At 40.0% G+C, this 26,959-nt stretch overlaps 1 protein-coding gene and 1 non-coding gene across 4 annotated transcripts in view; both read left to right on the forward strand.

Annotated features, from left to right (window-relative positions):
• The window catches only part of TBC1D1 (TBC1 domain family member 1), a 238,182-nt gene that overhangs the window by 35,388 nt on the left and 175,835 nt on the right, over nt 1-26,959 (forward strand). The gene's annotated exons all lie outside the window — the stretch shown is intronic.
• Nucleotides 6,971-7,085, forward strand: LOC119530739. The gene has a single exon (XR_005216121.1). It is a non-coding gene; the product is annotated as a U5 spliceosomal RNA (small nuclear RNA).

The raw sequence follows: 26,959 nt of genomic DNA on the forward strand, positions 1-26,959 counted from the left end.
TGGTTGTCACCGTTTCTTGAGTGCCTACTCTGCCAGCCACTGGGATCAGTACTTTACACTTTTTATTTCTAGCAGTCACAGAAATTTCTGACAATGAAGAACTGCTCTTCCCACGATCTCTTGACCCACTCCATTCCGCTCATTACATCCTATTCAAATTCATTCATACAAGATGTTTTGCAAATTCATCCTTTGAATGTTAAAAAAAAACTTTTAAGCTTCCTTGTGCTTCAAATCTAGTGGTGTTTTGCTCTGATGCTACTAACGGAGCAAGATCAAGAAATAAAATTTAAAATAATGAATTATTGTCTAAAAGCCTTCTCTTTGCTATCTGTTCTGTTTTTCTCCATCAGCCTTCTGTCGGTGGGATTTTGACTAACAAATTTGAATCATCTGAGAAAATCTTAAACTCATCTGGCATTGTTTTTTCCCTAGTGGCAGCTAAAGATTGCATTAGTGGGCTCTTGCCAGAATAAACAGTCTGAATCGCTGGTGAGATCTCTGAAACCTAACTTGACGTCACCTCTAAAAGATGCGTAAAGACTGAGCCCCTTTATTTTGCCCTTTACAAAAATAGCTTCTGTATGCTCTCTAGACCCGATTTCTTTGACGTTGCACTGTTTAGCCCACTAAACTTAGAGAGAATATACAGTTTCATTGATTTCTGACCTTTTAGTTTATATGTGAAACTAAGAATTACCACTGATATTTTGTAACTGTTCCATTTTAATACATTCATTAGGCTGGATAAACATTCATTTGGAATAAACTTTTTTTCTCATTGATATTTGGGGAAAATAATTTTACAAGGATTTCAGGATGGAAAGAAAGCACTGGGAAATCCAGCGCAAATATCAATAACTATTATAAGCAAGTATTATTTACTTTAAATATTAAGTAATTCTTTTGAGAGGGATTTGATCTAACATTTTATTTCTTCTGAATTGTGGCATTTTAGAGCAGGAGTAGCCTTGATAAGGTATCAGGTCAGCCCCTTTCATTTTACAGATAGGGAACTGACTCCGAAAAGTTACGTGTGGGGTGGTGGCAAAGCTGGGCCTGGAATCCAGGATTCCTTGCACTTTATCCTCACAGGGCAATTTTTCAATGACTTTTGTATAAAATATAATTTAAAAAGAGTTTGGAAACTTCTCTTGGAATGTTGTCTGGCACTAGATGTGATGATACCAGGTGGCTAAAACTTAATCTATTACCTACTTTCTAACCTAAGATCAGAATATTTTGATGCCTTCAGCTACGTATCTATGTATATACAACATATACGTATACACACATATATACCAACATATGGACACTCGTATATCAACATATAGAGACTCATTTACCACCATATATACACACACACACATATACACATACACAGACATACATAAAATGTACACATACTTATTTGCATATATACAAATATGTATATGTGCATAATATATATACATATATAAACACACACATATACCTATATTTATATATGCACCTATATTTGTATAAGCACACCACACCACACACATATAGCAGAATAGTAAAAGCAGACAAAGGCTATAGAGTCAGTCAAATGTACAACCCTATTGGTGCTGTCTGTGTTGCCTCAGGCAATTATGTAAACTTTTAATTTCTAAGTTTTACTATCTGTAAAATGGGGGAAAATAATGCCTCCTCTTTGACAATGAGAAGTAAATTAGACAATACATGTTAAATGTTTAGCACATGGTTGTACAACTTTGTACAACAGTAAGCTTTCAATAAATGTAAGAGGCTAACATTGTGAAGAATGTGTATGAACTATTGACGATGAGTACCATTTTAAACGGATAGGTCTGATTCACCATCTTGGCCTCCAGGCCTATTATAATCATCACGGGTAGGCTGGGTACCTCTGACTTGGGGACTGGGCCTAAACCAGGGGAAGTGGCATGGTCTCATTAATTTGGAAAAGAGGGCAACACACTCAGCCCTGATATATGGTAGAAGGAGCCTGGAAGGTGGGGGAGGTGGACGGCCCTGTTGGAGGTGAGCAGAACCCACCCATGTTGCATGTGTCTGTGTAAATGAAGGCACTTGCCCACAGCTAGGAGAAAGCTCATGGATGAAAAGCTCTGGACAGAGGCATCCAGTGTGTCGTGCCCTGAATGCTGTGGTGGGGGCAGGATATGGAGGGGAAAGGAACCAGACTAGAATCTGGAAAGATCAGCTGGCTGGACAGCCATCTGTCTGGGACCACATCCAGGAGCCATGGCCAGAAGCTCAGGGCAGCACAGCCACAGGGTGTCCCAGAGGCTGTGCCAGGGTCAAATATACATGAGGCAGCTCAGACAACCCCAGGCACAGGGTGGGTTCAAGACTAAGAACAAGGCTAGCCAGAAGTAAATCCAAGAAATGTATTGAAACCTGGTGGGAGGGAAGAGAGTGAGCCACGGGCTGGGCCAGGGCAGGGACAGATGGAGGGAGGTGAGAAGGTGTTCTGCTTCTGCTCTCATCTATCCCCAGTTGTTCCCTGTACAAAGTTTGTACCCTGGGCTGAAAAGGTGATGCATATTGCTTTCAACAGAGGGAAAGGGAGTAGAGTGGACAGAAAAAAGGAAAGTAAGATTTGCTTTTGTTAGGATGGAAACCTGAGCTGACCAGCAGAAGAGTCTGACAAAGGCCACTTTGCAGAGGTTTCTGTGAGTGAGACTGCGGTAAGGGATTCTTTGTAGGCTCCACTTTATTGACTGACCTTTAGGTGTTGCTTTTCCTAAAGGTTCTGTCCTTCCCTGTGGTTTCCTGTCCAGCAGTAACCACGATGATGCAAATGAATTACTTGAGACAAAAGTCAAGAGAGGTGAGAGTGAGAACAACTCAAGAGAGAGTGTCCTCCTGAGCAATTCTCATCTTGGCTTTTGTTGAGATTTTTGGGGTAGGGAGATATGCTGGCACTCAAGACTATTTGGGGAGGCAGGAGGGGAGGCAGAACGTTCTGAACCTTATGACACAAAGATCAACAGGCAAGTAGACAACAGATAAACCTGGCCTTGGTAGTGGAATTTACTACATGCAAGAACATAGTGTAGCAAAGCAAGACATTCCCATCGTCTTCGATAGGCTTTTAGACAAAGGCAGTCTTCTGCTACAGAAGCAGAGTTTACAAGTTTTTTTATCCACAGAATTCCCACACTTCCCACCTGTATCAGTCAGGGCAGGCTTGGTTTTGTTGCAGTAACAAATGACCCCCAAATCTCAGTGACTTACAATAACAGGTGTGTCTTATCTTTCTCTAGCCTCATGTGCATTGTGAGTTGGCTACAGCTCAGTTCCTCATGATCTGAGACTGAACAGCCTCTCTCTGGAATTATGATGTTGGTCATGGCAGAGGGAAGAGAGACCTTGGAGAATCTTGAGCTAGCCTTAGAGTTTCTGCACAGAAAGAAAGTGACACATATCACTTCAGCTCACGTTCTAGTAAATCAAGACACATGGGCAGTGTCATCAACCGGATGGCAAAACCTTATCCTCCTTCAGCATTAGAAGAAGGACTGTTAAAAATAAATATTTGTAACAATAATACAGTCTTTCAAATGAGTGTACCTTCCCTCAGTGTCATCTCACTATTACTATAACTTTGATAACTGTCTGTGTAACCTGGATCCATTCCTTCAGCTCAGAGCTCTGCATTGAAAGGCAGATTTATGTATCCAGCTGACAATCAGGAAGGTCTCCTTGGTCACCTCAAATGGAACATGACCAAAAGATACTCATTTCTTCCCCAGCATTTCATTTCTTATTGATTCATGGCCACTGTCCTCTGGGCTGTGCAAATCAGAAACCTGGGTGTCGTCTTCCACTTCTTGCTCTCTTTAATCACTGGATATCCAGCCATCAATTGTCAAGTCCTCTTGATTGTACACAGTAAATATCTCTTGAATATTTCTTCTTCCTTTGTGTCTCCTACCTCTACTAGTCCAGAAGATAGTATTTCTCACCTGGACTATTTTGGTGGGCTCTTAAGTAATCTTGATGCCTCCATTGTTTCCCCTCTCCAGTTCGTTTCACCAGGCAATCAGACTGATTTTTCTAATTTGCAGATCTGATGACGCACCTCCCACTTTTGCTTAAAACCTTACAAGTCTTCTGATTGTTCTGAGAATAAAGTTTTACTTCTTATGGAAAGCTAGTAAGATTCTTCATCTACCTGCTCAGTCTCACCTTAACCATCACCCTACCACCCATGACTGCTAACTTTTCGTGCCTTGCCATACTGAGCTCCTTCCGTTTTCTATAATGTGCCATACTCTCTCTTGGCTCTATTGTTTATGCAGATGCTGACTGGAGTACTCTGTATCCTCTTCAGCTGGCTAGGGTAACTCATTCCTTCAGATCTCACGTTAAACATCACTTGCCCTGGGAAGCTTTCTCTGGCCACTTCCCAGTCTAGGTAAGGCGTTCAGATCGTGTGCTCCGATGGCTCCATCATCCTTTTAGAGCTCATCACTTGTCTTTATTGCTGCACTATAAGCTCTACGAGGACAGTGACTAGTTCAACATTGTGCCTCCAACTCCTAGCAGATTGCCTGGAGTAGTCTAGGTGCTTAATAAGCATTTAGGGAGTGACAATGAATGACCATTTGTGGTATCAGAGAAGAGTTTGCTCTGAACTCAAAAGCACGGCCAGAAGGACATGGAAAGTTCTTTGCTTCCGTAATGTAAGGGAAGCTGAGAATGTGCAGCTTGGCTTGGGGCTGGAAGGGTAGCATAAATAGTAAAATAAAACAGATTTCTGGAGAAGGTAAAGGAAGAACAGGGTCTGGGAAGAAGTGATATACATTACAAATATAAAAAAAAAATCCCAAGGGAAGGGATTTTTAAATGTTTTGTTCATTGCTGAGTCATATGCTTAGAGTGCCCAGCACATAGTGGCAGTTAACAAATCCTTATTGAATGAATAAATGAATGAGTGAACAAATTGTGGTCAGTGTTCTTGGCTCTGAGAAAGAACCCTGGCTTTTTTAAGCAAAAAAAAGGAAAGAAAGAATTTGTTGATTTGTTGGAATGATATTGGAGTTTACAGAATTGACGTGAAGGCCAGAGAATCAAGCTTTGCAAAGGAGCAGCAACTAAGGGGAGCCAGGCACTTAGAACCATGACCAAGATTGTGTCAAAGGGACCAGGGCACCTGCTAAAGGCACCAGGGCTGACACAGCTGCTGCCAGACAGTGCTGTCCCTGGCACAGCCACCACTGGCTGTTAGCCACGGTACCATCAGGCTCTTGACTCCACTGCCCTCTTTTGTTAGCTCTCCCTGACCCTGTGTCTTGAAGTTACTCTTTCAAGATTCAAAGTCCCACACAGGAATATCTGATTGGCTGAACCAAGGCCAGTTGCCTGCCCATTAGCTGCCAGAAAGCAGGAAAGAGTGAGTGTTTGTCCCTGGTCAGCGGAGGGGACGTGGGAACCTGTTTTAGGATCTCCCCCTGATTATGATAGTTTTTCAGTGCTGGGTAGCCAAAAAGATACATGTCCGCCACTGAACAGAAACAATCAGAACCCAAGAAAATATTTTTATTTATGTAAAATATTTTATAACAAATGCTCACTGTAAAATTCAGTCAACTCAGGAGTGTGTGAAGTGTTAGTGTAAGTCTGCTCCCTACTTCCCAATCCCCATTCCACTATTATCAGCTGGGTATCTGTCCTTACAGACATCTTCAAGAAACTTCTTGGATAAGAATTATTTCTTAAAGCAGACAGGGCTGGACTTCAGAGCTATTACCACGTGCTTGTAAGGTACATATAAAACTTGTAGTCTGATATTCTTTTGCTTGGGAATCAAGTGGTTACTTGAACTCTCAAGACCTGGCTGTAGGTGGTGTTGCTGGTGGATTGTAACTTGTAGAAGACTTCTACTAAATAAAGGCTAAGCAGACTAGCTCTCAGTGCTGTTTGTTTTGCACATGCAGTGTTACATACTACTGGATATTTCTTGCTTGAGAGAGCTCAGTGCTGTGCTGTCATCTGTTGTTTTGATGGGTGAGAAAAATTTGAAATTTGAGTTCTGTTCCAGGGAAGGTCCTCACTCTGCCGTTGCGCTAATTGAGTTGAGTTGCTGAAGGGACAGCCTCCTGTGCAGGTTGTCTCAGATGGAGAGTTATTATTATTATTATTATTTAAAGAATAAAAAGGTCGTTGGAAATAATATTTTGCTGGGGTTTTAAAGTAATAAAGTTTTAGAACCGACCCATCCTCAACTGACTGCCAGGGAAGTTAGTTGCAGGTGTGTGGCTGTTAACTTTCCTGGTTGTCCTGGTCTTTGGCTCACAGGTGCCACACAGTGGTTGGGCATTGCAAATAGCAGACACTTATAATGAGACAATTTCTCAGAAGGAACAGAGTCATTGCTCATGTAAGTGATTTGCATTTTAACTAAGTAGGTCTGGTTGTTGTTAAAAATCATATTTGAAAGGAATCTACAAAAAGTCATGTTACAGCTATAAACTGAATGATGTACTTAAGGGAATTGGATAAATGCATTTCAGGTTGTTATGTGGCTGACCTCAATCAGTCATTGAGACTGTCTCCAAAAGAAGGCCTTGGACTGGTATTCAGTGTAAACTCTAAAAGTCTAAGAGCAAAAGCCAGCACTCCAATTTAGCCTGCTTTGCTCTCTGTTGTCACATGCCCAAGTTTATATCAATGAAAGATACTGTGTATGTAATTTTTGAACTGGTGTGTATTTCTTCTTTACCAAACGGCCAGTATATAGTATTTCTACACTGAGGGGAACAGATATGATTATTATGTGACATCCCGAATTCCTGTACAAAGCCTCTATATTTGAAATCAGCGCCATATTAGTATTTGAACTGGTAGCAGTTCTGTTTCATATTCATGAAATGAGATAGAGTTCAGGTCTTTTGGATAGAATCTACTCAACAGATACGGGTTGATTACTTAAAAATGTGGAACAATTAAGACAATTCCAATACTCTGGTTTCTCTTCAGATCGTATAAATCTTTCACCTTTACTGAAGATTTACGTGGAGAGAAACAATTCCGAGTTTATACCCAATTTTTTGAGGCCCTACTTTTGTAGGGCTAATAATGAAGTATAAAGATAGAAAAAAAAGGCAATTCCAGTTTGGAATTATAGCCAAAATAAAAGGCAGCTGTAATTAATTTGAAACCATGTGGACTTTTTGAGTGTTGATAACAGAGAAGGGCCTTCATGAAAAATAATATTATTTCACAACATGTGACTATAGCAAGGCTGTAAAGACTATGTCAGAACAGCATCATCTTTTGTTTTTACAAAGAAACACTGGCTCTTTAAAAGCAGGTACCAGTGAAAGTGGCAACATTTAAAATAGGTGAAAACAGTGAAATTTGATATTTTAATCCGAATTTAATTTGCTCTTGTCAAGGTGTCTTGCCTGTTATACAAACAGTCCTCAGTAGACTAGAAATGTTGGAAAAACCAGTATCGTATGAACCTGTTAAAATAACACCCTTGTTTTGTCTGAGCAGGAAATGAACAATTCTGTCATGTCCTGAGGAGAGGCTAGACCACAGCCAGGGTGCTGAAGGGTCAGCAGTGGCCCAAGGCATCGGCTGCAGGAAGAGGAAGCAGAATTTTAATGGCTGCAGTGCTGAGAAACAAGAGCTGTGGTGGCAACATCAGGGGACCAGTGGTGTCTGCAGAGGACATGAGGGAGAGAGGAGAGATGGAAGTGGAAGTCATGGCAGTGCTGATACTGGCAGTCTTCTTTGCTGCCTGCCTGCCATGAGCCAGGTGCTCTACTGGGCTTTGCAAAATTTAGGTGCAGCCTCAGGGCTCCAATCCTTGGTATTTATCCAAGAGAAATGAAAACACATGTCTGCACAAAATCGTCTACACTAATGCTCCCAGCTTTATAAAAAAAGAGCCCCAAACTGAAAACAATACAGAAACTGAAAACAACCCAGATGTCCATCCAAAGATGATGAATAGAATGCTGCTCAGCAGTATAAAGGAATGGACTGTTGGTACACACAGCAACGGGGATAAATCTCAAGATCATTATACTAAGTGAAACAAGCGAGAACTCCCTTCAATCCCTGCCCCCCCCCCCCAAAAAAAAATCATTCGTACTATATGATTCCATTTATATAAATGTCTGGAAAATACACTAATCTTTGGTGACAGAAAATAGATCATTGGTGGCTTGGGGACAGGGTGGAGGGAAGGATGGATTGCAAAGTGGCACAAGAATTTATGGGGGTGAAGGAAATGTCTGATAAATTGATTGTGGTAGTTTCATGGTGTATTCATATGTCAAAACATGTCAGATTGTACACTTGAAATATATGCAGTTTATTGTAAAAAAAAAACTGGAAAAAAAAGAACAGGGTCTGTTACACGGTTAGTGCTCAGTAAATGTCAGTTAATGATAATAATAGTAATAGTACTAGGTGGATATTATTAATATCTCTGTTTTACAGATGAGAAAACTGAAGGCCAGAAAGGTTAAGTAACTTGCCCAAGGTCACACAGCCAGTTTGTAGTGTGCCCAGGATGCAGTCTGACCTTGGGACCTGAGACCCATAGTAGAAAAGAGTGTGAAGGTAAAGCCAGAAGAATGATCAGGCACAGAATGAAGGAGATTTTAGAGGCAACCTGTCGGGGGAGCATCAAGGGGGCCAAGAATGGAGACCAGTGGGCATGAGAAGAAGAACTTCTACTGAGAACATTTTGTGGATAATCTATAATAAGTACAGAAATTTGTCTTTTCTCATTTAGCTTTTTTTTTTTTTTTTTTTTAAAAAAAAAAAACCGACTTTATTGAGGTGTAATTTACCCACTGACACCGTATGGTTCAATGGGTTTAATATATTCACACAACTGTGCAGCATCACCATGATCTAATTTTAGAATCTTCTCATCACCCCTGAAAGAAACCCTGTAGTGGTCACCCTTCCCCACCCCCCAGCCCTAGGCAACTGCTAATCTTTTCTGTCTCTATGATTTGCCTATTCTGGACATTCCATATAAGTAGAATCTTAGCAAATGTGTTTTGGCACTGGAATCTTTCAGGTAGCATGATGTTCACAAGGTTCATCCATATTAGGACATTTATTATTTATGGCCAAATAATCCATTGTATGGATATACTACATTTTGTTTATCATCATCAGTTGATGGACATTTAGATTGTTTCTGCTATTTTGCTACTATAAGTAATGTTGTTTATCAGGTTTGCTTAAAAAATTAATGGCTACTTTTTCTGATAGAGAGGCAGGTATTAATCATCCAAGCAGGAAGTTATCTATTTTCAGGCCATCTGATTTATTTTGTGTTTAACAAAACACGTGGGGACTCTTTTGAAATTTTGTCTCAGTAGTGAAGAATTGAGACTTAGGCTCCAGGTATCAGTGAAGGGCTTCCTAATACTGGTGTTTAGGAAAAGTATTTGCAAAATAATCAACAACTTTTATCGAGCACTTACTATGTGTGAGACACTTACATGTATTTTCCCACTAATTCTTTCACTTATCTATATGGTAAATATCACTATTTCCTTATTATAGATGAGGCTTCTGAAGCATGTAGAGGTTGTAGTACATGCTGTTGATACCTGGACTTTTGGTCTACCCCCAATCAAATGAAGGTGGAGGAGTTGGTGAATAAATACCCGCCTTCCCTCTTTTCCTCCTTGGGATGCTTCTGAGTCACGCGCTGCCTCAGGGGTCAGCAAACTTTTCTGTAAAGACCAGAGAGTAAATAATTTTGACTTTACAGGCCATATGGTCTCTGCCACAGCTATTCACCTCTGTTCTTGGAGAGCGAGAACAGCCACAGACAATGCAAAAAGAATGGGTATGACTGTGTTTCAATAAAACTTTATTTACAAAAACAGGTAGTTGGCCAGATTTGGCCTGAGGGTGGCAGTTTGCTGACCCGTGTTCTCCCTGATTCCTTGGAAGAACCCCCAGTGGAGTTGAGTCCCCATTGCCTCCAGAGGTATCCCATGCATTATCACACCCTTTATTGGCTTTTCTCCCTTTGCTGTATCATGGTTTACTCCTCCTGCTTCCTGGAATCTCCGCTCAGACAAACTCCCTGCCCCTGCTTTCTTGTCTCAGGGTCTGTTTTTGGAGGAACCAAACTGAGAAACTGAGGCAATGCTGTACATTGCAGTATACCCCAGGCCAAGGATATGACAGCTCATGAGCTCTGGAGAGAGCCTGGGCTTCCACTCTGTTCCTGAATGACCCTGGACCTCTTCCTTCCCCTCTCTGTGCCTCATTTTCCTTTCCTGTGAAATGGAGTTCATCAGAGAACCTACCCCAAAGGGTCGTTATGAGGATTTTATTTGTTAATCTATGTAGAAGAATATAGTGCCTAGTACAGCAATTCTATTATTATAAGGCGTAATGACTTTTGAAAAGTTTTTTGTACATTCATGAAAAAGTGCCTTAAAGCCTGCTTTGAAGGAATACTTCCAACTGAACTTTTTAAAAAATTATTTATTATAGGCTAGGCAGTACTATGCCTTTTCCCCCCAGTTTGGGCCTTGATGACTTGAAAATCTGTTGTCCTTCATGGTTAAAAAAGTACAAATCACAGAGTCTTTATCTTTTAGCAATATATTCTGAAATATTTATGGATGAAATAATATGTCAGGGATGGTCCATAAAATAATCTCTTGGAAAAATAGGTAGGAGTACAGATGAAACAAACTTGGTCCTGACTTGACAGCTATTGAAGTTGGGTGATAGGGACCTTGGAGTTCATTAGAAAATCCTCTCAACTTCTCTGTATATTTGAAATTTCTGTAATTATAAGTTTTAGAAAAGAGCACAGATTCAGAATTTAAAAACAAGACTTTGCTGTTATGAGGACTTCATTATAGGATGGAAGTGGAGAATTATACCTGTCTAGGCTCAGGGGCCACCATACCCAAATTCTTTAACATCAAACTTACAGACTTTTTATTCCTGAGCATACCCAAGACCCCCTGCAAGATTTATCTTACGTGGTCAGTGGGGAAGGGGCCTTGTGACACTCAGCTAGAGCTGACAAGGCATGTGACACTCAGCAAGGACGGGAAAGTGGACCAGTCATATATTAGCTAACTTCAAAAACAATATTTGAAGAGATTGTGGGAAACAAACATTTGAAAGCAGTCATATTATCTGTTAAGTAGAACACTTAGTATCTGTAAAGTGGTTACATTATTTGTCTGGGAGAATGAAACACAGAATCTACAAAGAGGTCACAGTCTTTGCCCAGAGGAGTAAATCATTAAGTTAAGATTTTTAGCTTTTAGAAAATTGACATGAAGTTCAGTTGATAATGGGCATTTACCTTTCCATGTCCCCCCAGTACCTACTCCACCACCCCCGTGGTTGCACAAATCTACACATTAATAGTTAAGAGTCCTCAAGCTGTGAATAAGCCTCTCCGTGGATTACAATTGTTGGGTGATGGTTGGAGAAGGCTTTAAAGGAGATGGAAGTGGGGAATAAGGGGAAACATCAGGGAGCCACAGTGTTAGCCAGGCTGAGCCTGCCATAAAGCCTGCAACTGGTAGTAGCCTTGTGGCTTCCAGCTCATTCTAGTGATGCTGAGATGTTTTATCCTGCATCTTCACCCAGTTCTTTGAGATTTTGTTGTGGCCTTCACTGAGTCAGTTTGGGATGTCACAGGGTAGTTTTTAGATTTTTAACTTTTACAGTGTGTGACAAAGTTCTGTTGACTTTGAGGGGATGTTGATATTCTTGGCACTAAGTCTTTGGTGCAATTTGAATTAAAATCCCCATCTTCTGGGTCCTGGTTTTTCAGTTACTGCATGTGGCTTGTGGTTTGCAGAGATTCTGGGATAGTTTTGCATTGGTTGGGGCTGTGGAGAGATTGGGTTGATTTATAGTGGAAAGCAAATCCAGTCAACACATTTGATTGATGATGTGCGGTCACCATTGTGTGCTGACTGAGGATGTGCCAGTGGATGTGCAGGACACCAGGAAAACTGCACACACTTCTCCATTCCTCTCCCACCCTGGCATGAAGACACATATTGCATTCAAGTCCAGTAATTTGGTATGTTTTCTGACAAGCTAGGGCTGAAAGTCTGAAGGCTAAATTTGGGAATAAAGTAAAAAAAAAAAAAAAGATACGTGGAAACACAGTGTGGTATGAAAAGCCTATTATTAATTAATGAAATAGAATCAGGTGAGAATTTCTTGGACAGATAAGAGAGGGATGATGTTTTAAATCTGGAAACGATCATGAATAATTCTTCTGAGCTCACTTTTACACAGATACATTTTAATATTGGGCTTTAGAAAAAATGCTTTCAAAGTGCCACGTAGCATTAAAGCTTAATTAAGGAGTGGATCGAGCCTGTCTTACTAGTAGGACACTGCTCATATACTCATTGATTCCTACATTACTTAAATAGAACACTGTCAGTTACATAGTGTAATATATAGCATTTACGAGGGAATTGAATAATTTTGCAAAAGAGTTTGAGGTCTTTCAAAATCATTTTGCCTGTTAAATATGTTGCTATAATTGTTTAATAATGGTTTGAATAAGATACTGTAGAAGAAAAATATTTGAGGATAAGTGCAAATAAAGGTCAATGAGTGAAAAAAAGTGGCCAAGACTGATGTGAAGAATAGTGGTAAAATTACAGAAGCTTATAGCTCCCTAAAGGGAGGGATAGTCATGAGTTAAGCCAGGGAGGCTGTTTGTACATGGGAGCAGTTTGGATAGTTAGTCTATGGGGAGCTTGGTATGTGGGGAGGGACAAGCTATAGCATGGACAAGTTCAGTTTAAAATAATAGCCCAATTAAAGTGGTTTATGTCCTAGTTTCTCAAAATGTGGTCCCTCAGTAGCAACATCACCTGAAATCCTGTTAGTAAAACAGATTCTTGGTCCCGCCTCAGGCCTCCTGAATCAGAATTTTCATTTTTGTGAGATTTCCAAGTGATTCATAGGCACATTAAGGTCTGGTTTAGGCAATAAGGATGTTTATATATCTCATTTAATGAGGCATCTGGAGGTGAGCAGTTCCAGAGAGGCCAGATCTGTGTCATCAATGACACAGGCTTTTCATCTCCTGCTACTCTGCCATCCTTAGCATATTGACTTCATTTTGTGTCCTCATGGCTCCAACATGGTTGCTGTAGCTCCTCTCACAACAAAGTTCCAAGCAAGAAGGAAGGTATAGACATGCTGCCTTGTAGACTTATTACTTGGGAAGAAGAATGGGATTAACATGACTAATTAATACCATTTATTCATTCAATGAAAAAATTGTGTACTCTGTGCCAACTCTTGAGCATCCCTTAGTGGTAACCCTGAGGTCAACGATCTTTATTCATTACCTGAACAAAATTAAGGTTCTATAGTAAAGCGGAAATGAAGAGAATTGTTAGTAGGTAGGAATCCTTGTCCACCACAGGTAGGTTGCAGCCAGATTTGGAAGTCTTGGAAGCCATGCCGAGCAGACTGGACTTGATCCAGTAGTCACTGCGAATAGTGACATAATGAGATCTGTGCTTTGGGAAGTAAACCTGGCCATTGCAGGATGGACTGAGTCCAGTAAGGAGACTTTGCAGTGGTCCCAGTGAGAGATGATGAAGGACTTACCTAAGGTGATGGCAGGCCGTGTGGAGAGAAGGGGATACGTTCGAAAAGGGGAAGGCTGCTCTGAAGCAGAAGTCTGTACTTAGTGATGCTCTATGTGGGTGATGAGGAAGAGGAAGGGCTCAGAAATAATTCACTAAGGCATTGATGAGATAACTCTGCTGTCTAACACCAGTTGACATTTTAAAGAAATCTATGTATTAAACATATATATGATCACACTACACATAGCTCTGAAACCTAGATTTTTCACTTGATGCATCATGAATTGATTTTTATGTCAGTATGTATAGACTGTCTCATCCTTTTTTTAGCTCAGTTTTAATCTTTATTCTTTTGGAAAACATGGAAAACCATTCCAGTTAAAAATCATCCATAATCTGATGAATTCAGAAACTGTAAAAAGTAAAAAAGCAAAGTCTTTCTCTCCATCATGCTTCTAGAGCTAGCCACTGTTTCCAGTTTGATGCAGGGTTTTTTTGTTTGCTTTGTTCACGGCTGTATTCTCAAAGCCTAGATAGTACCTGGCCCCAAATAGATGCTTAATAAATATTTGTGGATGAATGAACAAATTTCCAGCTGATTGTCCTCACTGTGCTTTGTTCTAAAAATTTTAAAGCACCAAATGGCTTTTCTGTCTACTGCCATTCCGTGTATTTTCCCCGTGTCTTCTTTTGACTTCATATAGTGTACTCAGGGGTGCCAACTAATTTCAATATTAAGCTAAAGAAAACAGAAGTACAGTAATGAATTCCCGCAGACATCACTTGACGCATGCCACAATGAAGCGTAAGGGATTATTGTAATGAGATCTTTGGGATTATTTGTACCACTGCCTCCCTCCTACTTGCATGTAGGATCACACTGACTGTATAAACATTTAGGCTTCATGGGTTGGCAGAATGTAAGCAGCTGATGGGTTTTTATAATGCATCACGGCAGGCATGTACCTTCCTTTCCAAAGGAAGGAAGGAAATGAATATATAGGAAGAAAGTATGATATTATGCAATATTATTAGCCCTTACAACAACCATTAAACTAATAAACAATATCACCCTTTTAGAGATGAGGAAATTTATCTGTCATCAAGAATGTATAGTGATGAGAATTGAGATTATAATATGGCTTTTCTGACTTTAAACAATCTTTTTACCCTACACCATTTTTTTCTGTAAAAAGTTCAGAACAGATTCTCAGATGTTTTCCTTTTTCATCCTTATTACTTAAAAAAAAGGTGAATTCTGAAATTTGATTTACAATTCCTGACAAGCTACATATCATTTCCCTCCCTCCCTCCTTTCCATCCTTCCATGCTTTCCTTGCATGATGTCACACAAATTCGTTTTTCATGATGCCCTGTGGATGGTATATTTTATTGAAAATGCCAGACAAATAAAATTGTAAGCAGTCACTTGTGGATAACCTAAACTGGAAAATATGACTTCAGTTATAGTTATACGCTTTTTAAAAAAGCTCTGTTTGCTATTTTCTACTCAGAGCAACAGAAACAGATGGCCACAATCTCTGTATTTGTTGCCAGTTTTTATGCCCCCTTTGGCTCATATACATTTATAGTGACTAAGTTTATTTTTCAAAACATATGCTAAGAATAATGACATTTTTCAGATTTGAAGTTGTCTAGGAAAAAATAATGCTTCATGTTGTTAAGTAAGATTCGGTAAGATCAACAAAACGAATTCATCTCCTAGAAACCCCATTCTCTGATCGGGCCATTTTCAGCTCAAAAACTTTCTGGCCTGACCGTTCCCACCCCCAATGCCCAATAAATGCCAGACTCCTTAGCTTGGCAGTCAAGGGGCTTCACCATCTGGTCTCAGATGATTTTTCATATGTTTTCTTCTAATGCCAAGATTTTTACCCTATGCTGCAACCAAATGGAACTATTTATTTTTCCCAGATAGTCAAACTTTGCTCTTTTTGCTTATTACTTTTCTTTTTACATGGATTGTTTTTCTCTTCCTTTACTTAAAAAAAAAAAAAAAAAAAATATCTCTGCCAGCTCAAATGCTACCTCCTCCAGAAAGCTTCCCTGGATTTGCTTTGCTTTCACATCTCTAGCCATCACCTTCCTTAGGACATATACTGCATTTTTTATTTTAAATATTTCTGCCCAAATTTAGATAACCATTTTAAGGCTATTCTTAAAAAAAATGTGTGTCAAAACACTTTGAAAGAAGGTTATTAGCAGTAATTACTGCTCACAGTGTAATATGTTGCAGGCTTGTAGACAGGTGGCCTGCAGCCGTTTTTTTGTTTTTTGATTTGTCTACTGTCCTGTTTGGAGAAAAACAATTCAATTTGAATGCCGGCAGACTGTGCCTCACCATCTCCCCACACCCTGTTGCCTTCCACCTGGTGTTTCATGTATTTTTATGTTAGCTTCCTATATTGCACCTGAGTTCACAAGGTCCTTTTAGTGATTATGCTTATCACTTGGGATACCAGGTTCTAGTCCTGGCTCTGTTACTTTCTGTCTCACCTAAGGAGTAGGGGATCTAATAATGTCTTTGAATGGCCCTTTGTATTTGAGATGGGCCATATGCAAATAAACAGGTATGCTTTTGCATATGGGCTTGTCTTGACTTGCCAGGGCTGCTATGACAGCTGTCACAGAATGGGTTGGCTTAAACAACGGGAATTTATTGTTTCACAGTTTGGGAAGTCAGGAGTCCAACATCAAGGTATTGGCAAGGCCATGTTTTCTCCCAAGTCTGTAGCGTTCTCGGAGTGGTTCAGGCTCTGCTTCTGTCACGTGGTGATCTCTTTCTGTCTCCTCCTCTGGTTTCTCCAAGCTGAACTACTTCTGAACTTGCTCTGCTTATCAGGACTCTGGTTATATTGCATGGATGAAAGGCCACCCATCCTCCCTGGTCTCCTCACCACTGCATGATAGACTTCCACTGTCCATAGATCAGCACTGGCAAAAGAGATGAAATCAAAGTGAAACACGTTTGCTCTCCTGCAGTTCAGTTAGAGGAACTTTGGGGTGCGGCTTAGGTGCAAATGGCAGGCTTGAGTTTATTAAAGGTTAGGAAGAAGTGAAATCATGTATGTAAAAGTACATTATAAATTATGAAATGCTGTAAAAGCAGCTGCTATTTATTGACTGCTCTGAACTTTACCTAAGTGGTTTTCAACTCTTTAAAAATGCCTAAAAGATGGGCAGTATCTCCATTTTACAAATTTGGAAATAGGGCTTGGATGTTAAGTGACTTCCCCAAGGTCTGCTAACAGCATGTGGTGCTGCTGAGATTCCCACCCGGATAGATCCCTCTGACCTCACTCGTGCACGTCCTGGCTCCCAGGTCATGTGCCATGCACGTAAGTTAGTTATTACAACAACAGTCTCTACTGCAATTAACATTCTCTTTAAATCCAAAGGGGATCATTTTCCCTCTTATTCTCCCTCAGCTGTTCTCTGGTTCCACACTCCTTCCATACTGAGGCCCTTGCCTTGTGGTATTTGTGAACATGATTTACTCTCACAGAGAAAAAAAAAAGACAGGAAACAGCAAAGGAAAAAGGAGAGAAGGCCAGGGTCAGGTCAGGAGCTTCCCATGTCTTCTCTTCCCAGTCTAGTGTCAAACAGATGGACGCCTTAAGGAGGTCTTAGTCGCAAGGGGTGGGGATAATCTAGAGAAGGTTGGAGTTAAGTGGAATGCTGAACAATTAGGAAACATATTTGCAACTATAACTAACATTGATTGTCTTAAAATGTCTGTGCAGTTAAATAATATTCATGAATTCTCATTTTGCCTCTGTCTTATAATATGACCTTAAAACTAATTTTTTTTTAATCTGCACTGTATATTCTGTACAAAGATTTGATGGAGTCACAGGTATCTGGTGTCAGTCAGGATCACCTGTGAGGCTGGGGTTGCTGTGGGGGTGGTGGGGGAGAGTTTTCTGTGGTTGCTGAATTCCAGGATCTAGTGGGACTTTACATTGAGTTGCTATTTATTGACATGTTTTATTGAGTTTTTCTGCTGCTGACATAAGTGGGTGATAATTTTGTCTCTGAACATCTTATTCCATGAAAAGCCAACCAGACATGGCTATTTAAAAACCATCAGAGGCAGTGGCAGGACAAAGATTCCAGCTCAAAGGATGCTCAGAAAAGATGCAAGAACTCGATCCAAGGCTGTCATATTGGTCCTTGTACAAGTGTCACTATTTTGTAACTTTTTATTTCCTTCCATGATATTTAAATACATGGAGAAGGGTTAAAAACTCAAGATACATCATAAAAGGTTTGAGAAGTAATTGTAGATGTTTCCTGATTCACATTTTATTTTTAACTTAAAAGGTCACCCTTTATTCTTCTCTCCCACATATGCCCTACAGTCAATCAATTTGCAAGCCTGGTTCATTCTATTTTCAGAGTATATCTTGAATCCATCGTCTTCCATCCCACTTTTACTGCCACCATCTTTATCAAAGTGACCACCACATAGCTTTCTAATTGGAGAACTGGTCTTGTTTCTATGCTTGCCTCACAATATTTCATTCTCCATATTGTGGTCAGAATGGCAGAGTAAAAAATTAAATCGTGTAATTTTCTCCACTTAAGCCCACTGATGGTTCCCATTTACATTTAGCATAAATCCAACTATTTACCCCAGTCTCCAAGGCCTTAGGTAATCTGTATCTTGTTTATCTCTCTGGACTGATCATGATCCACTTTCTACCTCACTCTCTTTGCTGTAGCCACAGTGGTTTTCTTTCCTTTCTATTCACTGGACTTTTGCACTTGCTTTTCTCTTTACTTGTAACATGGCAAAGTCTGTCTCATCCTTCAGGTCTCAGTTTTAGCACTAAAGGAGGCTTTTCTTAACTACTGGTTCTATGTCCATAAGCCTTTATCTCTCATATTACTTTGGTTCCCTTTCTTCCCGGCACTTATCATCATTAGTAATTATATGTTTAATTGTTTTTCTTACTTGCTTCTTGCCTGTGATTGTGAACTCATTGAGAGCAGGGACTGTACACAGCATGATGCATTCCTTACCCTAAAGCTGATCCTATGGTGAGCTTCTTTATCTAAGTATTCCTTGTCTTGGGTCAGTGACCCATGCAGGCCAAGGATGAGTTTCTATTGGGTCTGGGGTAAACCTCCTACCCACTCATTGCCCTCTTCACTGGGAGAGCTGGATTTCAGCCGTCAAGGAGTACATAATATTGTGTGAATGCTGAGGTCCTGTGTTTCAAATTCAGGCCACATACCATAGCCATAGGTATATTCTTATGACAAGACTGTAAATATTGCTGGAGGCAGACTCCCTGGGTCTTAACCCTGCTTCCTCCACTTAATTGCTATGCAACCTTGGGCAAGCTGTTTAACATCCCAGATTTTACTTCACTGAGCTGTTGTTAGAGACGCTAAATGAAATAATATATATAAAACTCTTAGCTTGATGCCTGGCATATAGTAAACATCTGAATGATTTTTTTTTTATATTAGAAGTTCAGTAAATATTTGTTGAATGAATAACTAAATAAGTTGCTTAAACTCTTGGACTTCAGTTTCATCACTTATAGAGATACAACACAAAGCAAGTAAGCTATAATAAAAAGTCCAGTATCAGATTCTACTCCTGTATAGATGAAAGATGATTGCTCTCTTTTGTTATACTCCAGTAACTAATTTTTACTTGGCCTTTAGATACCTGCTTTAAATATCACTTACTCTAGGTCATCCTCTCGGGTTCCCTATGTTTGGTTCAGGGCCCCATGCTATGCTTTCATAGCACCCTCTCTTTTCCTTCTTGAAACACTTATTAACTGGTTGCATAATTTCCTGTTTACTTGCTGTATGGGTCCCTTGGACATAAGATATCCTTCTGGGACAGGCATCTTGTTTGTGTAGCCTCCTCAGGGACTGGTAAGTGGTGGTGCACAATAGATGTTTATTAAAAGAAAGAAGGAATGAATGAACACCTCAATGGCTTAAATTCAGTGCTGTACACAAGGGGTGCCAAGATTGGATATGTGATATCCCCACTGTGTTGGTGATGCACTGAACATGAGTTAGAACCACAAGATACCATTTGTTGGCCTAGAGGGGCTGCTGTAGGCCCCTTTGATCTGCTGGCCCTTTGGCCTTTGCACCACAGTCTCAGAATTGAAGAAGAGGAGCTGGGTGGTGTGCTCTATGCAAGGAAACACTGACCTAGACCCACAGACCCAGCCAACCCAAGGACTGGGATCTCATTAGGCTTTCGTTGGGGCCAAACCCCTCCAGCTGAATTGCCTGGGCACTGGGAGGTCAGGGCCCTCAATTCCACTCAGCCAGGTCTGTTTTCACAGGGAGGACCTCTGCTCCCACTTCCCCTACACCCAGCAGCTCAGCCTCTGCTTTGTTGTGGACTTCGGTCAGGTCTGTCTTGCCAGCCCCAGCCCAGCCTCAGTGGAGAGCCTTCCAAGGCCTCATTTCTTTCTCACTAGCCCTTGGTCCAGCCATAACCTTGAGAAGGGTCCCACTGTTTCCTTTCCCACGTCCTTCCCTGCCTTTTCTTTCCTTCTCACTCATCATTTGTTCATTAGACTATGTTGCCATTTCAAGCCCACCTTCATGTACTCAAAACAGCATCAGCTCAACCTCCAGTGTCAGGAGAAAAGCAGAACCTCTCTTTGCCAAGGCCTGCTGTTGCTAGAAGCTGCTGGAACCTGGGGCTTTCTCAAGAACATTTTCTTTTCTTTTCTTAAGAGCAGTTGTAGGTTTACAGAAAAATCATGCAGAAAGTATAGAGTTCCCATACACTGCTCCCCTTCCATACCACAGTTTTCCCTGTTATTAATTTGTATTAATGTGGTACCTTGTAACAACTGATTAAACAATATCATTGTAATTATGTACAGTTAGTTCTATGGGTTTTTAAAGAATTTTTATCTGTTAACATATATAACCTAAAATTTCCCATTTTAGCCACTTTCAAATATACAGTTCACTGGTGTTAATTACATTCAAAATGTGCTACCATCCCCACCATCCATTACCAAAACTTTTCCATCACCCCAAGCAGAAACTGTACCAATTAAGTATTAACTTTCCATTCCCTACCTCCACCCAGCCCCTGGAAACCTGTATTCTAGATTCCAACTCTATGAATTTGCTTATTCTAATTATTTCATATAAGTAATAGTATACAATATTTGTCCTTTTGTGTCTGGCATATTTTACTCAACGTGATGTCTTCAAGGTTCAAAAGCCTCCTGGATTTCTTAGAGCTTGAAGTCCCATGTTTAGAGCAGTTAGGACCTCTGGAAGGATTCTCACAAAAAAATCCTTCTGCGCTGTTTGCTTTTCTGACATTCCAGAGAGAAGTCCCAGCTCCACCAGCACCTGGCCTTGAGTGGGTTATTTTACCTTTTTGAACCTCAGCTTCCTTTTCTGCAAGACAGGAAAAATAATGCCTCCAGTGGTGTTTTCAGGTAATAATTAGGGGTAGTACAGTGAAGTGGTTGAGTTTTACCCAGTGCGTAGGCTCCAAACTCAGGTCTGCCCCTTCCCAGCTTGGTGCTTTGGTTTCTGCATCTGAAATAAGGTAATTATAGTCCTTATTTCACCATATTCTGAATGCTTAGAGCAATGCCTCGCACAAGAAGCACTGGTCAGATGTTTGCCATTTGTAACACAGCGTCTGGCAGATAGTAAGCATTCAGTATGCATTATGTTCTCTTCTTCTTGGGGTTGTTTTGAGGATTAATGAGATAAAATGTGGAAACACCTGGCTCAGATTGCATCTACAATCAACAAATGAGATTGCTCTCAGCAATGTGGGTAAACTCCTCATCTAATTAGTTGGAGATCTTTTTATAAAAGCTAGAACTGAGGGTTTCAGAGGTTAGAAGAAGAATTTCTGCCTCAACTTCTTGGAATTTCCAGACAGCCAGATTCCCCTGGGGAATTCAGACTAAGGACTTCAACATTGGAGTTTCCAGCTTTAGGCCTGCTTTACAGAGTTCAGATTTGCCAGCCCCCACAATTGCTTGAGCCAGTTCCTTATAATAAATTTCTTAAATATGTATAGATCCTGTTCATTCTATTTCTCTGGAGAACGCTGACTATGGTGATGGCACTTGAATCTTAACTTCTGGAAAGTGTTCTTGCCCTATGCACCCGAAAATTGTGCTCATAACCAGACATACTCCTCTTGGTGAAATGCAAGTGTAAGTGACTTAGTGGATTTTTTTTTGTGGGAATCTCAAGCTACAGCAAGGCGACAGAATTAAAAATTATTTTCCCTGTCTATACAGAGATGCATGGCTCTGTTCCAGGCACAAATAACAAACACATAGAAGTCACCATTCAGCATTTCTGATACAGAATAGTGACCAACACAGATTTAGGCTTTGAAAAGAGTGAGAACATCCACAGAGAGTTTCAATTGTGTTTAAACTTTGGTGATTTGAAAAGAATTAGATTGAGGTAAACAAATAGAAATTGTTTTAGAGTGAAAAATCATTCCAGTAAAATAAACACAATCACCTCATTAAAAAGAATAGGAAATTATGATTTACTTTGGAACAAACGGAAGCTTTGGTCAGATTTTTACCACTAAGATATTTGATAAGGACATAAGGATTGACATTTTTCAGTCTTTTTGTTAAAGAGAAATAAAACTTTCAGTTTGGAAAAAGGTATTTCTTGGTGAAATTACTTTGTAAAGAAGTGAGTTTAATGTCTCCATTATAAATTACAATAAAAGCGTTTGAGTTTAAAGCTGGGAACCTAAGTTTAGTTATAACACAGGGTGGAGATTCAAAAAATCTTTTGACTCTCAATTTTTACTGTTTTTTTTTTGTATGTTTTGTTTTTTTTATGAGCTCATTACTGCTAAATTTTTCCATGAATTTGAAACATGTGTATAGTACTTTGGAACAAAGATTATTTGCTTAAACTTTATAGACTGAGCTAAAAATAGAAAAACCCTGTTTCTATTTTTGGAATGACTTACAAACTAAAAAGAGAACTTGATTACTGTACATATTAAGTGAAATATTGAGAACAGAAGGGAAATTTAAACAGCAAACCATATCAATTTGGCTGATATTAAAATGTCACAAGCATTTAAACAAATTGTTGCTTTTCATGAAGAGGTAAATTTGTGTCGTAAAGTAAATTTTTGTTTTAACAAGATTGCTGAGTGTAGAGAGAAAAAAGGTATCACATAACTGGTGTGAACTTTATTCTTGGGTGTGTTTGTTACTGTTTGAACCCCCCTAGAGTTACAAGTTTAGCGGCTCCCCTTTATGCTGCAGAGTCTTCTCAGTATTTCTCAGTGGTCCACAGCCACCTTTTAATTTCTCAAGGCTTTTCGATAAATTTGATGAAGGTGGCTGTTTCCGTCAAGAATGTTCTTATTAAATCTGTTTTCTGTCTTTCTGATTAGAAACTATAATTTAACAAACCAAATCAAAAGATAAAATTAGAGACCTTGATTTAAAAGTTGACATGGTTATATCAAAAGCAGAATGTTCTCTAGGTTATCACCTGACCTTTTTGCCCACTTGTAGATAACGCCCTCACCAAATTGATCCTTCCACTTTCTCCCCTATACTTTTTCATTAATTCATCAATTTACTGAGCACCACTTGCTCTGAAGCTGGTCTTTGGGTCTTGCCATCTGAGGGCTCCATTTTGAACTGAGCATGATTTAAAATGTGAATGTGTGTGTAAGTACTTGAGAGAAAATAAGAGCTGTGGACAGGTAAGGAGGGACCAGAGGAGGGGGGTGGGGGATAGGGAGAGTTGGAGTGTGAGTCACTGGGATCCATTCCCTTGGAGGAATTCTGAACTCTGCAAGTGTGAGGGGCTAGTAATGCTTGTGCATATCAAGTCTCTGCCCAGCTAGAATGATAGGAATTTAACCAGAGAAACTTGGATGATTCACAGCATGGCTTAGAGAGTTAAAGTAACAAATGGAACACGGTTATGCTGCTAGACATAGCAACTCATGAAAAGGGAGGGGAAAATATCGAGAGACATCCTAGAGTCCCACCCATCCCAGAATTAGTTTTGGCTAACCCACAATATTTTCTTTGATGTCAACTATTTGTCCTGTCATGTTTAGTATGTCTGAAAACACAGCCCCAAATTTGAGGCCCCTTCCTCCCCAGCCCATCATTTCTGTTTTATTTCTACACTTATATTACACCCATCATTACATTAACAGAAATTGCTGCTACTGCTACTACTACTATTACTGTTCCTACTACTATTACAGCTAATGTTTGCTGAGCATCACTATGTGCCAGGATCCAGGCTGAGTGTTTCATATGCACCATATCATTTAATCCCTAAACTAAGCCTTAGAGATTTGGGTTTCATTATTATAAAGACCCAGGGAGTTAACTTACTTAAAGCCATTCAACCATCATCATATAGATTATTTTTTAAGATGTAATTCAAATGCCCTAAAATTCAGGTCTGTAGTATATTCACAAAGTTGTGCAACCATTCCCACCAGTTAATTCCAGAATATTTTTAGCAACCCAAAAAGAAGCCCCCTAACTAGCCCCTGACAACCACTAACCTACTTTCTGTCTCTATGGATTTGCCTATTCTGGACATTTCATATAAAAGGAATCATACAGTATGTGGCATTTGGTGACTGGCTTCTTTAAACTTGGTGTAATGTGTTCAAAGTCCATCTATGTTGTAGCATGTGTTAGCATTTCATTCCTATTCATGGCTGAATAATACTCCATTGTATGGATATGCCACATTTATTTATCTGTTCATTAGTTGATGGGCATTTGGGCTGTTTGCACTTTTCAGCTATTAGGATAATGCTGCTATGAACATTCATATACAAGGATTTGCATGGATATATGTTTTCACTTCCTGCAGTTGTATTTTTAGTTATGAATTTTCTGGACTTGATAGTATCCTCAGCAAATGTCTTTTCTGGAAACAAACATTTATGCCTGTGAGGGGTGAATGCACACTACCATACCACCATGGCAGCTCTGATTTCTGACTTTACACCTGCCTTCTAAGGTTTATTTCCAGAGATGAACAGTAGTCCTACAAGCCTTTGTCCATGCTGGTCCTTCCTTCTGGAATGCCCACTCCCTCATACGCAACGTCCAAAAAGTTCTCCAGCCAGAAAGCTGGTTTTTCCTTTGCAGTCTGAAGTTATCTTTCCTTCCTCTGTGAATTCCATGGAGCTTCACCCTGGGCCTCTCCTGTGGCAATTTTCACTCTTCTCCCTGCTCAATCTTTCCTGCTACCCTGTGTGCCCCATAAGGGCAGAGGTCAGGTCGGATTCACCTGTAGTACTCCCTGCAAGGACAGGTGTAGTTTTACACAACAGGTGCTAATTATTATTTGTGAACTGAGTAAATTCCTGATCATTTGCCAAGTGCTGGTGGTTGTGATTCACTTGAAATCAAGCTGAATTTTTTGCTGTAGAGTGGGACTACAGTGGCCCTGTTTTTAACCCGTGGTCTGGTGGTGGGGAGGAGCAGGTTGGTGGAGTGACGTCACTCTCTTGCCTGCTTCCTCGCCTCCCTGCCCTCCCATTTGAACTGGCAGAGAGCAGCCTGTCTGGCCTCCCCTCCTGAACTGTCTTTGCTTGGTAAATTCCACTTGTGAAAATTAAATTCTAAAGGGCCTTCACTGTCCTCCTTGCTTCTTGCTCCTCCTTAATGGAGGGATCTGGCAGAGAAGTAGGGGCAGGAGTGTCAAGGTTTGTTTGGAGGTCACGGCTAAGCTTAATGTGGGAGCAGCTCTTCTAGTTCTTGTTTTATCTCCCTTCTTTTTTCAAGTCCTTATTTCAGTTCTCAGAAGAACTGAGAGATGAGATATTAAAGCATCCTTTTAAGGTTACTTAGAAAGGCAGCAATGACACCTAAAATGGAATGTATTTCTTCAGTGCCCTTGGCTATAGGAGGTGACCTATGACTATGACCTATTTGTTCCTTGGACTTCCAAGGTGAGCAGCTTTCTCCATTCTCCGCTTTGCCTTAGCACATGACTGAGCCTTCTTCAAAAATCCACTGGCCTCCTGGGATGGCTGTTGGGGTGATTCGTGGTCCCACTCTGGGAGCTTTGTTTCTAGGGATAAAGAAGGACGGCACAGGCCAGTCTTTGGAGAGAGAAGTTAAGAAAAATGCAGAAAAGAGAGAAAAATGTAAAGTTAAAACCATTTTCATCCAGAGAAATTATTGTGAACATTTTGATGATGAATTTTCTTCTCATTTTTGTAAGGCTATTCTTATATAAACTTTAGGCATGCAATTTTGTATCCAGTTTTTTTTTTTCCATGTGCTTCTGTCATGGGCACATCCCCATGTCAACATTTTTAAACACTACTTAATATTCTATTGTTTGGAAGAATAATTTCTCAACCAGTTCCCAATTGCTGAACTTTTAGGTGGTTTGAAAATTTTCAGTTTCAAAATTAATACTAATTGTCTTTCTACATTAATCTCTGTCCATATTTCTAATTGATGCTTTAGAAGTAATTCTCACAAGTGGAATTTACCAAGCAACAGGTTTGAACTTTGCAGGCTTTTTACTGATTTGTCCTGGGAGGGAACGATTTCTTCACCGCCCCCTCAGTTCATTTGTTCCTGACGAGCTTCCAGGTGACACGATCAGGTCTTGGTTGATTGCTGCTCTCTTTATGGAAGAGGAAGGCACATTTTTCTTTAAATGTAGAGCCATTTAACATTACCTACCTTCCTTCTTTTTTTCTGGATTTTCTTCCTTCAACTTGGGTTATCCTTAGATTTTCTGTCAGGATAATGTGTTCAGATCTCTGCAGTCCTATTTCGATAGCCTATTGTTCTCCACAAAGCAACCATATCTTGTTTTTTTTTTTTATTATTTAAACAAGGATCTAGAACTAGAGAAGTGGTTCTTGATCTCAGCTGAGAATCTGAATCACTTGTTGGAGCTTAAAAATTTTTTCTGTATGTATGTATGTATCTATTTGTCATCTCTCAATCATCTATCATACATGTATTTATCTTCCAATCATCTATATATCATTTATCACCTATCATCTATCTCCAAGTTTTGTGTAAATCCAGAGGTCAGCAATGATGACCTCTCTGGCTGAATTCAGTCAGCTGACACATTTTGCTTGGCTCAGTAGAGTGTTGTAATAATTGAGCATGAATTATCTGCAGTTCTTTCATTGCTCACTGTCTCACACCTGCCCTCTCAGTTCTATGAGTGTCCGACCCTTGCTCAAGATCAGCCAAATCATCTACCCTACCCTCCACCTCCAACATCACAGATGACTCTGATACACAGTCGGGGGGCTGGGAACCATCAGATGTCAGTGTCTTTGAGCAATGACTGTT

This window comes from Choloepus didactylus, chromosome 3 (genome assembly GCF_015220235.1).
Source record: "Choloepus didactylus isolate mChoDid1 chromosome 3, mChoDid1.pri, whole genome shotgun sequence".
NCBI lineage: Eukaryota > Metazoa > Chordata > Mammalia > Pilosa > Megalonychidae > Choloepus > Choloepus didactylus.